General features: G+C 43.5%; 1 long non-coding RNA gene across 1 annotated transcript; it reads right to left on the minus strand.

The window, feature by feature from the left end:
- Positions 1-954: 954 nt before the first annotated feature.
- Positions 955-8,576, minus strand: LOC122693442. Its single transcript, XR_006340900.1, has 2 exons — positions 8,458-8,576; positions 955-1,320 (listed from the first exon to the last, which is right to left on the minus strand). It is a non-coding gene; the product is annotated as an uncharacterized LOC122693442 (long non-coding RNA).
- Positions 8,577-11,891: the final 3,315 nt, after the last annotated feature.

Genomic DNA, 11,891 nt, shown 5'->3' on the forward strand with positions numbered 1-11,891 from the left:
TCCAGTCTAACCCACATCCAATCATTCCCTGCTCTGTGGCCAGAGAGATCATTCTGACAAGAAAATCCAATCATGTTACTTTCCCACCTATCAGGCTTTCTGTTATACCCCTCTGCCCTTGAGATGAAGTCCCAGCTCCCCAAGAGAGCATGAAAGACCTTTCATTTCTGCCTCCTTCTTACTACTGAGGCTTTTAAAAAATATGTCACACACATATTTATATATATAGTATATTCTATATATGAATATAGAATATATACATATATGTACACGTATACAATGTATGGGCTTCCCAGGTGGCCCAGTGGTAAAGAACCGGCCTGTCAATTCAGGAGACACAAGAAGTATGAGTTCAATCCCTGGGTCAGAAAGATCCCCTGGAGAAGGAAATGGCAATCCACTCCAGTACTCTTGCCTGGGAAATCCCATAGACAGAGGATCCTGGCAGGCTAACAGTCCATGGGGTCGAAAAAGAGATGGACACAACTTAGTGATGGAGCATACACATACATGTAATGTATAGCCCACATATACACATACATGCACACATGTATGTGTGTATACAGAATATTCCCATATACACTTAAGTACAAGAAAATACAAAACAGATATAAGTGTGCAATGACTTGCATGTAACGGACATTATCATTTTGTCCTATTTATTTCTGTAATTTTAGATATTGTTTTAAAGAAAGAAAGTTTGACAGATATACTTGAAAACTTACCCTCTACCAAAGCCCCAAATCCCACCCTTTACCAAACCCAAACTTTGTCCGGTAGAATTCACCTTTACTCCCCCCCAGCCCCACCAGCAAAGTCCATTAGCCCAACAACCCTTTAGTGAATGGTCTGTCCTTTGCACACATTTGCAAACATTCTCTTCTGTCTGTCTCTGTCTTGTATCAGAGACAACCCTCAATTTTCTCAACCCTCAATTCTGTAATTCGCTTCCACTGGTCTGCCTCTCTCTCTCTCTCTCTCTCTCTCTCTCTCTCTCTCTCTCTCTCTCACATACACACACACACACACACACAGTTTTTATTACTATAAATTTAAAACAATTCAGAAAAAGATACTTGCCACTTAACCAATCCCATGTGCCTGAGCCACATAGCTCTAACAGAAAAAAAAAAAAAATCCAGCAAAAAAGAGGATGAGAAATAATAACAACACTTCAGGGTTAGGTGCTGAGCTCCTCAGACATAGTTCTGGTGAATCTTCAGCTACATGTCTCAGTAACATTTCCGATATTAAGACACCATCATCTTTGGAAGTGATTCTGTGAAAATTATCTGTGTATCTCCAAATCAGCTTTGCTTTCTATGGGTTAGAAGAGAAAAAAGTACATTAAATCTAAGGTCAGCCCTCATTAAGAGACAAGAGACAGAAAACACTAATGGTTAGGTACAAGTGCTCCAAATATTCTTAACTTTCATAGCCAAGCCCTTTTTTAAAAAACCACTTTCTCAAATTTTCTAGGGAAGCATTTTTGACATTCCCTCCTATTAAGACTGCAGTCAACCTAAAGGAAATCAACCCTGAATACTCATTGGAAGGACTGATGCTGAAGCTGAAGCTCCAATACTTGGGCCACCTGATGTGAAAAATCAACTTATTAGAAAAGACCCTGATGCTGGGAAAGATTGAGGGCAGGAGGAGAAGGGGGTGACAGAGGATGAGATGGTTGGATGGCATCACTGACTCAATGGACATGAGTCTGAACAAGCTCTGGGCGTTGGTGATGGACAAGGAAGCCTGTTGTGCTGCAGTCCCTGGAGTCACAATGAGTCAGACACAACGCAGCAACTGAATAACAACCTGTTGAGACAGTTTTCTTTTGGTTGTTCTTAGGCAGTAACTTCAAGAAACTGTCTTTATTAAGCTCCCACGGTCGGTGGCTTGGCTTCCCGGGATGTTATAACCCTGGCAGCTGCATCCCCAAAGCCATCAGTTACCCTCTGGTCTGTCCTCTGTCCCCGTGTCCTGTAGAGTAAATACTCAAATTCTCCCCTGGGGGTGAGTTTTCTTTCATTTTTAATTTTTTTCAATCTCTTCATCCATCTGTATTCCTTTTGGCTATCAGAGTCAAGGTGAGATTGACACATGCTGACAGTTGTTACAGCTGCTGCTGGGCACCGGTTACCCTAGCAACGGAGAGAAAACAAACATAGGAATCCCAAGGAGCCATGGGGACACCCCTCAGCTCTAGGCTTCTGAAAATTAGTGGAGTAACTGGATCGCAAGCCTTGCCCACATCTGTCTGGCTGGATTCGTGGCTGAATTTACAAAACACAGAGGAAGAGCCGATTGCTGCCACCAGTTCCGAGGAGGAAACCTCCCCGCTTTTTCTTTCTTTTTTAAAACTTTTTATATTACATTGAGGTATAGCTGATTAACAATGTTGTGATAGTTTCAGGTGAACGGTGAAGGGACTCAGCCATATGTACACGTGTATCCACTCTCCCCCAAACTCCCCTCCCACCCAGGCTGCCACATAACACGGAGCAGAGTTCCCAGTGCTCCACAGGAGGTCCTTGTTGGTTATCCATTCTAAATGTAGCGGTGCACTTTGATTTATAGCGTGTGATCTTACAGGCAAAAGGACCCCTATCCCCAAGTATTTTGTGTCCTGACCTGTGACAATAACCCTGATCCATCTCCCTTTATACAGAGGTGTCTGAAACTTAGCAAGCTAAGGGGTTGCCAAGGTCTTGAGGGGCAGGAACCAACCATTGTCTTTGGCCATCGGCACAGTCTTTGCAATAGCAAAATTATTATTCCCATTAATGCAGTGGGGGAGGGACTTCCATCTTTTAATGAGAAAATGGAGGATTGTTTTCATTTTTAATTGCAGGGGCTAATTAAGGCCTGGGGCTCTGTGGCCAGGGACCCTTGTGGGTATGCATTCCCATCACCTCTGCAGAGCCTCCCCCCAGCTGTGGGTAAGTCCCCTGCCCCAACTTCCTGCTGTAATTAGTAAGGGCTTCTATTCTGATTAAGTACTTTATTACAGAAGCTAATTATGAAGCCCAGAGCGGGTTAGCTGTGCCTTAGGAGAGATTTCCTTGTGCTTTGTGAAGGGAATTCTAATGGCAGCAAGGGTGTTGTTTCGACCTTTGAAGGACAAAGGTAGGAATTGGCACATCACACGGATGGTCAAATGTTCATCTATCCATGGAAAATGGACATATGTTAAAGCCACACCAGGAAAACCAAGCAGACAAAGCTCCTTTTCAACAGAGATTTCAGCTGGAGGTTAGAGAGGAAACAAACGCTATCAGCCACCAGCACCCACAGACTATTACAACAAAAGGTCCACCTTGGACCCCCGAGCAAACCCGCAGTGTGAGGAATCTGGGCTTTGTCTAATGCACCAACCCAAGCTGAAATCGTGGACTGAAAGGGTTTCAGTCATAACTACATATTGTATCCTGTAATTGTCTCTGCATTCATGTTTTTTCAGTATCACCGTGTTATCTGGAGAAAAGACAAATGTGAAGAAGAAGGAAACCGGGAAAGGTTGGGAATTTGTAATAGTCTTTTGTTGTTTTTTACATCATTCATCTTAAAGCCCTTTGGATAAAGAGAGTTAAGAAAAAGCATGTTTTTTATTAGACATGTCTTTATAATTCTATATGACTTCCTAGCATTTCTAGGGAGATACCGATATCTATATTTGTTGTTGTTGTTTAGTTGTTAAGCTATGTCTGACTCTTTTGTGACCCCATGGACTGTAGGCCACCAGGCTCCTCTGTCCATGGGATTTCCCAGGCAAGAATACTGGAGTGGGTTGCCATTTCCTTCTCCAGGGGATCTTCCTGACCCAGAAATCGAACCCTCATCTCCTGCATGCAGGTGGATTCTTCACCACTGAGCCACCAGGGTCTGGAAGCACATTTTGTTCATTCAAGATCCCCACTTCCTATCGAAAACTAGAGAGTCCTTCAAAGTGGAGAAGACCCTGCAGAACTTCACTGACACTTTCTACTTTGCAGGGGAAAGGCAGACAGTGGGGCTTCAACATGCAGGGTGCAGGCCAGGGCCCCTACGCCACCTGTTTAATCCACCACAAGTGTGTCCAGCAGCTTCAGCCAAGACAGGCAGGAGATGTCCTTTCGTACAAGGTGAGTCTCCCAGCTGTGACTGCCTGGTCTTCCTCTCAGCATCCATTTAGCTACCGAATCCCTAACAAAAATGCAGACTTGTGTCCATGTTCCATCTTCCCCTCGCACAGAACTGTAAAATTTGAGTAGGAACCCCCATTGATTTTTTACAGAATATTATGATTTTTATTTTTTTTTAGTTGAATCATTTCAGTTTATTTCACTGAATAAGGTACTTTGTATGTGTTAATAACTCTCTACTTTGCTCCAAGTTATTTATGTGGCTTATAAAAATACATATAAAATAAAAAAAGAATCAATGGAGACAAAAAGGAGCACGTTAAAATGTTCAATTCAATTGCTCAGTTGTGTCTGTCTCTTTGCAACCCCACGGGCTTCAGCACACCAGGCTTCCCTGTCCTTCACCATCTCCCGGAGTTTGCTCAAACTCCTGTCCATTGAGTCAGTGATGCCATCCAACTGTCTCATCCTCTGCCATACCCTTCTCCTCCCGCCTTCAATCTTTCCCAGCATCAGGGTCTTTTCCAATGAGTCGGTTCTTCACATCAGGTGGCCAAAGTATTGGAGTTTCAGCTTAAGCATCAGTTCTTCCAATGAATATTCAGGACTGATCTCCTTTAGGATGGGCTGGCTGGATCTCCTCGCAGTCCAAGGGACTCTCAAGAGTCTTCTCCAACACCACAATTCAAAAGCATCAATTCTTCAGCGCTCAGCTTTCTTTATAGTCCAACTCTCACATCCATACATGACTACTGGAAAAACCATAGCTTTGACTAGACAGACCTTTGTTGGTTAAGTAATGGCTCTGCTTTTTAATATGCTGTCTAGGTTTTTGTTTTTTTGCGTTTTTTTTTTTTTTTTTTTGCTCTTGTTGTGATCAAATAATTGCTTGATGAAAGGAAGAGAGAATGGCTTTGCTCAAACACTGATTGTGCAATGGTCAGTAATGTAATCTTTCTGATGTTTAATTTGGCAATGTGTGCTTTGAAAGCCTTAAAAATGTTTATATTCTTCACCCCAGTAATAATGATTTTGATTTTTAGAATGAAGAAATCATCAGAGCTGCACACCAAGATTTACATGGTTCTTAGTATAATTTATGATACAAAAAATGGGAAAGAATCTATATATTCATTAAAAGTTTGGTTAAACACAATTGGATATGTATAGGCATTAAAATATATTTGAATAATTTTTGTGAATTTTTAAGGAATGGAAAAATGCCAAGTATATCTTAAGTGAAAACTCAGCTTATATAGAGCATGACACAATTGTGTACAGATAAAGCAAAGATGAAACAAATTTATAAAGGGAAAGAAAGGCCAAATGCTGCATTTAACACTGTTTATCTCTGGGCTGTAATGTTACAGGGAATTATTATTATTATCCAAATGTTCTGCAATAAACATTTATTACTAGTATAATCAGAAAAAAAAAATCCTTTTCTAAAATTCTCATTCAAAATACTCCTTCTGCTTGGGGATGATCTGTGATTCTTTCCCTGGTAATATTAGCTTAGAAAAAATAAAATATCCACACCTCAATTTGTTTGCTATTCCCATCTCCAGCCAGATCAAGTGAAAGTGAAAGTTACTCAGTCGTGTCTGACTCTTTGCAACCATGGCTATACAGTCCATGGAATTCTCCAGGCCAGAATACTGGAGTGGGTAGCTTTTCCCTTCTCCAGGGGAAACTTCCCAACCCAGGGATCAAACCCAGGTCTCCCGCTTTGCAGGCAGATTCTTTACCAGCTGAGCCACCAGGGAAGCCAGATCAAATCTGACCTCAAATTGACAACAAATTTGTAGGAATTAAATATCATCAACATCTTCTCCCAGAGGGCCAGATCTTTTTAAAAGACTTTTTCAGACATTAGTGATGTCTTTTGGCCCATGCATTCTTTTAAGAGGGCGTGAGGGGAGTGTCCAGGGGTACCAATCATGCCACGAATGGACTGTTGGTTAGAACAGATGCACCAGGAACAACCAATGAGAACGAGGTTATAGATGGTAACTACAGTTGCCTTCAGCCTCCATGTCAATCCAGACAGAAATTTCCAACACAGGTGAGTATAAGGAAAGAAACTTACCATCATTGATGGATTTTTCCTTTAACAGATACCCATTCCATACTTTTGAAAATGCAAGTCATCTCTGGATAGTGCCTTTCTAAGTGACAGTGACTGAAAGTGTCAGATGGTCCAAGAGGATCTCTGAGGGCACAGTGTCACAACAACGTCTTCACTGATCTGCTAGGTGTGCACAGTGACAGGCCCCCCAGCAACCAATCAGGATGAGAAATAGAATCCATTAGTGGACTTGTTAAGCACCTCTGGCTCTCTGTGGATGACAGTCGAGTATCTGCCTTTCTCTATAACAGTAAGTCATTCTCCCCAGGTAGTGACAGCGGGGAGACGTCACACAATACGAGAAAAATCTCAACAGTGATTGCTTTATTTTGTAGATGACATTGAGAACACCAGAGGTGCTGGTTAGAAACACGCAGAGATTTATTTTTATGAGGTTTAAGCCTCAGGAATGATTTATAGGGCAACTCCTGAGACAAAGTAATAATTCACCACAGACCATGGAGCTGTGTCTCTGTTCTGAAGCCTCAAGAAAACAAGATTCATCCTTTATTGTGTCTGTGATCATGAAAGCAAATGCTAAAAGTTAGCGATCGGTAGGAACTCTGTCACAGTGATTTACAGACTTGCCACTTTCAAAATTAATACTCCTTCAACCTGTGTGTCTAGAGGTTCCTGAACTCACCTATCTCGACTTCCTCATACCACACATCACATGTATTAATAGTTGAGGACATCATTTTGTATTGGATGAAAAAGATGAATGCAGTCCTTCCAGTAATTAAGTTAGTGCCAACTGATCCTTGTGACAAACGGGGGTTGAATCTAGCAGCATCAGGAAAGGAAACTCACAGGCAATCAGTAGTCACAGAGTTAGCCAAGCTGAGATGATCTTTGACTATGACTGAGAGACGTCCGCTCAGACAAAGGGAAATGCATTTATCACTTGTCAGAGCTTTGGTCTCCACATGTGCTATCTCCGGACACATGTGTTTATGATAACCTTGTAGATGCTCTTAAAGCAGCAGTCCCCAACCTTTCTGGCACCAGGAACCAATATCATGGAAGAAAATTTTTCTACAGACTGGGGACAGGAATGCTTTCAGGATGATATGTTAAGTGCTTTACATATATTGTGCACTTTATTATTATTACATCAGCTCCACCTCAGATCACCAGGCTAAGTTAGATTGCAGGGGTTGGGGTCCCCTGTCTTTAAGGCTGTGATTCCTGATTTTAATTAATCCAGTAGTCCTTGGATCATTCAGGTATTCCAGGTGAAAAAAAAAATTATACCATTTTCGTAGCAGAGATTTCACAAATCAGTTTCACAAATACAACTGTCCAATGACGATTTCCTCCAAATCTCTCCATGTTCCAAAACTTCCATTATTTTGATAAAAGTTGCACAGTGACTTCACTGATTGGGCTCTGCCCATCCCACCCCACCCCCACTCTCTCTGTAAGCTTTATCCCTTCACTTACAGGTTATTACTGATTTTTGTTAAGTGTGCATTTCTATGTCTGATGATTGGATTGCATTATAATCTCAATCCACACAAAAGGGGAAAAAGTCAACCGTTGATCATGAAAACAGTGCTGCCTGCAAAGACCACAGCTACTCTTGTCTTTTGAGATTACTCGGGTCACATACAAGAATTCTTTCGCCTGCCAAGTCTAGATTTCACTGTTTGTTCTCAGATAAGGACTCTTGCTTTTTTTCCACCCTCGACACAGCAGCTAAATTTACAATTTGAGGTTCCAAATACGCCTACCCAGGGTTCAGAGTGTAATCTCTTAGTCCTGGTCATGGTAGATTTCTGCTTGCATTTCAGGGTTTTATCCTGAGTACTCACCCAGTACAAAAACTGTGCACTTCCCACTGGGGAGGAGAAGGCATGTCCGTGGTGTGGAGGCAGTCTTGTGAATGCAGTGGGAGACATTTGAGAGAGAATGCTAAGTCACTTCAGTCGTGTCTAACTCTTTGCAATCCCGTGGACTGTAGCCCACCAGGCTCCTAGGTCCATGGGATTCTCCAGGCAAAAATACTGGAGTGGGTTGCTCTTCCCTTCTCCAGGGGATCATCCCAATCCAGGGATTGAATCCACATCTTTTATGTCTCCTACATTGGCAGGTGGGTTCTTTACTTCTAGCACCAAGGACAGGATGTAAATCAAACTATTAACAGTCGTGAACATTGAGGAGTGGGGCCAGGAGAGAGCGAAGTGAAGAGAGAAAAAAACTTACCTTTTACTTTGTGCATGTTTGTTCCAATTCATCCAGAGATCTTTCCAGAGCCCCTTGCCAGGGGCTGGGAGTGTGTGTCAACAGGAAATGTGGGGTCCCTGCTCTCAGGGAGCTTACCTTGTAGAGGGAAAGCCTAATTAGTAAACATATAAACACAGAAATGCAAAAAATACACATTGGATCATGGCATCAGTCCCATCACTTCATGGGAAGTAAAAGGGGAAAAGGTGGAAGCAGTGACAGGTTTTATTTCTTGGGCTCCAAAATCACTGCAGACAGAGACTGCAGCCATGACAATAGAAGATGTTTGCTCCTTGGAAGGAAAGCTATGACAAACCTAGACAGCATATTAAAAGGCAGCGACATCACTTTCCCAACAAAGGTACGTATAGTCAAAGCTATGGTTTTTTCAGTAGTCATGTACAAATGTGAGAGTTGGACATAAAGAAGGCTGAGCACAGAAGAATTGATGCTTTCATACTGTGGTGCTGGCGAAGACTCTTGAGAGTCCCTTGGATGACAAGGAGATCCAACCAGTCCATCCTAAAGGAAATCAATCATAAATATTCATTGGAAGGACTGATGCTGAAGCTGAAGCTCCAAAACTTTGGCCACCTGATGAGAAGAGCTGACTCACTGGAAAAGACCCCGATGCTGGGAAAGATTGAAGGCAAGAGGAAAAGGGGGCGGCAGAGGATGACATAGTTAGATAGCATCACCAACTCAATGGACGTGAATCTGAGCAAACTCCAGGAGATAGTGGAGGACAAGGAAGCCTGGCGTGCTGCAGTCTGTGAGGTCACAAAAGTTGAACATGACTTAGCGACTGAACAACAATAGCAGCACAGGGAAGAAAATGAACATGCCAGAGAGATCTGCCTTGAAGACAAGGATGGGGCCTGAGGAGCTGACCACACACATCCCCTGGGACACATGCACAGTTGGAACTGTATTCAAGGTCCACCTACTTCCTTTAAAGAAATGCTTTTGAAGAAAATAAAAGCAGAGCAAGCCAGGCAGCCCCTCAGCGGAATTTTGAACTTAAAGTTTTGGTGTCTGCCCTCCTCTCCCTTGGCAGTGAACTTGGCTGGGATGGATGGGAGGAGGGCACATGGAAGGCGAGACAGAGGCTTCACTGAAGCAGAAGCAGAGCCTTGTCAAAGGCACAGGCCACGGAACACAAGACCCGGAGCCACCATTCATTTTCTGAAACCCAAGGTCGGGCTTCAGTGAGTGATGGCAATGTGGCTTCCTCCAGCTCGAAGGACTGGCAGGTCCATCCATCTGTGCTGCTGCTGTTTCTGATGCAACAGGTGCTTAATAAATGCTACCTGAGAAAAACACAACTAGTTGTAGGATTTTCTTACCTATTCAGGGACGTGAAGAGGTCCATTGTGATGCAGACCCCAACTGGAAGGGAAATGCATCTATTTTTGCAAAGCATTCCTGAGCACTTGGAGTTCTATAATTTTCCAACTGCTCATAACCCTCCTCCCCATAAATGTGCTTGGAGCCACCAAATATCTGGGCCAATTTCCTGTCCATCTATTCACTGAGCGAGACAGAGCTGAATGGGGAAACCAAAAGCCAATCCCATTGGAGGAGACTGGAAGGGCACTGGGGCTGGAACGAGACACTAGCCCCCATGGGAAAGATTGGCATTCCAGGTGGATTCACCGCCAGGCATGGAAGGCTGGAGAACCTTATTCATCTCTGCTCCGTGGCACCTCCCCCAAGTGAAGGCAGAAGAGCACCTGGCCCCAGGGCAGCCTCCCCCTCCACCCACAAAGGAACACTAGGTGGTCAGAGGCAAGCAGAGCAAGCACGTTTCCATCTCACACAACGGAGAATCTAACCCAGCGGGGACCAGTGGAGCCAGCCAGCAGGTGTCACCACCCACGTCAATTAATGCAACTGGAAAATAAAGGAAATGCCCCATTCTCTCCACCAAAGTTGAGTGTAAAATTCCAAAGGGAAAGTCAACTCTTCTAAACAAGCTGGGGAGAGTTAGAAACTTGCTCTACCATCTCTAACTGCTCGGCCGGGCTTTATGTCCCTGTGAGAAGTTCTGCCTGGTATGAAGTTATGCAAGTAACTAAAACACTTGGAGTGTCATTCTTAATAAACCTTGACCAAGAAAAAGACTCCTGAAATCCAGAGGTGTGAGACCTCAGGAAAACCCCTTGACCCCTATTTTCCACTCAAGACTGTTATGCAAAGAGAAGAGAACCTGGGATCAGACCACTCCTAAGGCTCTTTTCGGGCATCCCCCGTGGCTCAGTGGTAAGAAATCTGCTTGTCAATGCATGAGCTGTAGGAGATGTGGGTTCGATCCCTGGGTCGGGAAAAATCACCTGGAGAAGGAAATGGTCACCCACTCCAGTATCTTTGCCTGGAGAATTCCATGGACAAAGGAGCCTGGAGGGTTACAGTCCATGGGGTTGCAAGAGTCAGACACAACTGAAACTACTTAACATGCATGCTGCAAGGCTTTTTCTAGCACTGCCTGGGAAAAATAATGGAAAAATCTAGAACTGTCTTTGTCCCCTTTTCAACTGAGCGGATTCCGAGCTCAAAGCAAAGAATGAAATCCAGCAGCTGGGAAGTCCTGAAGGAAGGGTGCAGACAGCCATTCTTCCAATAGCATTATGTTTGGAAAAGAAATTCTGTGAAAATGATTCCTTAGATTTTCCTTATTTATTTTTTCTCAAAGACTTTCATATCCAACAGATAAAAAGAAATAAACTCACCACCGTTTGTTAAGGTAGTTCCAAAGCAGATTATCTGTGGGTGCCTCAGCTTTGAGGACCAGATGTAACTACAAGTCTATCAGTGTAAACGATAAGTCAGCGAGCATTGTGTATAAAAATCACGTGCCTATGACACTGATCTGCTTCCAAACGTGGTTTGAATGTGTGCAGCAGACAGGCCAAGAGTTTCTTCATCACTGCTGGGAAAGGTTGCTGCTTTTTAGTTCACAATGAGAAAATAACCGCTCTCCCCAACTGCCTCTCTGTGAAGAGACAGGAGATAAACACAAAAACTTCCCTGGAGCCTGGTCATTACATCTGGAGAGTCAGAAAGGGCTGAAATGTGACTCTGTCCCCAAAAGGCTCATTGCAGATGTGCAGACAGAAGAGCAGAAAATTCCAATGGGAGGGACAACAGGTGGACTAGAGAAGATTGCATGAGGCCAGGTAAATGCAGCATAAGGTATGTCTAGATGATACCAAATGCCAGGTTATAACACTAGTAATGCAACCCTGACATCGATTGCACCTCATTTCCACCAAACGCAGCCAATGAATGGCTGCTTTGATGCCGCCAAAAAAGAGATTGATGGCAGGGGCGGTGGGGGGGGGGGGGGTGGAGGTGGCCAAAGGAGTACAATTTATCAGCATATTAAACATTTGCAGATGAATGAAATGGAGCAG

Source organism: Cervus elaphus, chromosome 5 (genome assembly GCF_910594005.1).
Source record: "Cervus elaphus chromosome 5, mCerEla1.1, whole genome shotgun sequence".
Classification (NCBI taxonomy): domain Eukaryota; kingdom Metazoa; phylum Chordata; class Mammalia; order Artiodactyla; family Cervidae; genus Cervus; species Cervus elaphus.